Source organism: Oncorhynchus masou, chromosome 18, assembly GCF_036934945.1.
Source record: "Oncorhynchus masou masou isolate Uvic2021 chromosome 18, UVic_Omas_1.1, whole genome shotgun sequence".
NCBI classification, from domain to species: Eukaryota; Metazoa; Chordata; class Actinopteri; order Salmoniformes; family Salmonidae; genus Oncorhynchus; species Oncorhynchus masou.
Genome location: NC_088229.1, coordinates 18,672,208 through 18,674,061, shown reverse-complemented (window position 1 = coordinate 18,674,061; position 1,854 = coordinate 18,672,208). Strand labels below are relative to the sequence as shown.

Below are 1,854 nucleotides of genomic sequence, written 5' to 3'. Positions count from 1 at the left end.
AAGAAAATAATAATAGAACTGGGTAAAATAATATGACTGGGGAAAGAACACAACTCGCAAGATTCTAAATAGCACATGAATGTTGTTTTAATGAAGAAACACTGAGGGAGGGGAAGAGTCATTCCTTTCAACTCTGGAAATGGTTCAGTCAGGAACAAGAGCAGTATCATCCAATGGACAATAATATTATGTGTAGTACACTTCCATTCACTAGAAATTTGTGACAGTGTTTTTCAACATGTCTTAATCCAAAAAAAGAAACAGAGACAATATTAAAAATGTCAAAATAGGTGAAATAATATCTTCATCAATGATGAGTGGCCATATTTACTTCATACATACTCAGTACATCAACCATACCCAAATATATCTTATGATGATATACACTAATGGGAATTCAATGTATTATTGATTTGTGATTGTATGTTTTCCTCATCTGTGTTTATGCAGTGTTTACTCCTGTCAATTACACAATAATCACATTGTAACCTTTCCCAATGAGTAATGGTGACTCTACTCAATGTGATATACAGAGCCTAAAATCCTTCATTTTATCATTTCAAACCAGAGTCATGCTGTATATATAGATCTATAGATACACATAGATTTATTTGGGTCTGGCACAAAGCAGTTGACAACCCCTCTTCTCGGGCTGATGTTACTGTCAGTTACCACAGCTGTTCCACAGACACTCAACTGAGACTGTATATGTCATGGTGGGAACTTCAGTCGGGGAAGACAGAAGAACGGTATTAAAAATCCAACATGAAGGGCATGGAGATGTGGGGAGGGAATACACAATAACGCAAGAAAAAAAATGATGGCAAGCTTTTCTGATTGCTCTACAACAGCAGAATCAAGCCTGAAATAAACAACAGAAATGAATCAAATAAAGAAACAAAAATAAATAAAAATGAAGCAACTTTAAGTGAAATGATAGTGCTCATTTTTAGAATATTAATCAACATAATCTTAAACTTACAAAATGTGAAAAGTTTGTGAAACTATGATGCCATATTTTTCATGTGGTCAACCAGTGTGGGCGAGCATGCTCATTGGAGCTCCATAGGTCACAGCTAGCACGCACCCCACCAGGCAGGTTTCAACTGTATTCCCCCACTGCTGAAGTAATCTACTCTGTCTGCTGTATGTCTACTGTTCGTCTCATCCAATCGGTCTACCCCAAGTTATGGAAGCCATATCCATGTCAAAATATTTTGGTATGAATCTGCTTGCATAGTGCGTTAGGTACAACAGCTAACAAAATGATGCAGCTGCTAGTTCCATATCAGATCTGTTAGTTCTATGAGACCTACTGAGGCTAGTTGCTACTGAACCTGAAAATGACAGAGGAACATCTTGACGCAGTTCTGAGTTAACCCTCCTGAGGATTTAGATGGCGAGACGCGGACATAAAGTACACACACATAGAGCAACAGTACACAGTTTACACGCATTTAGTACAATCACATACAGTACACACACAACGTCATATAGGGATAAAAATATGGTCCCGTGTGGCTCAGTTGGTAGAGCATGGCGCTAGCAACGCTAGGGTTGTGGGTTCAATTCCCACGGTGGACCAGTATGAGAAATGTATAGTGCACGCACTACTGTAAGTTGCTCTGGATAAGAGCGTCTACTAGAGCGTCTACTAAATCAGGGTTTCCCAAAGTTGGTCCTGGGACTCCCACATACCCAGACTAAACTGATATTTACCTGACTTGGAAATAGTAAGCACATGATTGTGACTGCAGAAGCAAAATTACAAAATGTCTTAGAATTCTCAGAACCGATCATAATAAAAACAAACTTCAAAATACAATCTACATTCATTCTTTAAAACACCACCTT

At 38.2% G+C, this 1,854-nt stretch overlaps 1 non-coding gene across 1 annotated transcript; it reads left to right on the top strand.

Moving 5' to 3' along the window:
* The first annotated feature begins 1,510 nt into the window (after nt 1-1,510).
* On the top strand, nt 1,511-1,584 carry trnaa-agc (transfer RNA alanine (anticodon AGC)). Its single transcript has one exon. It is a non-coding gene; the product is annotated as a tRNA-Ala (tRNA).
* The last annotated feature ends 270 nt before the right edge of the window (nt 1,585-1,854 follow it).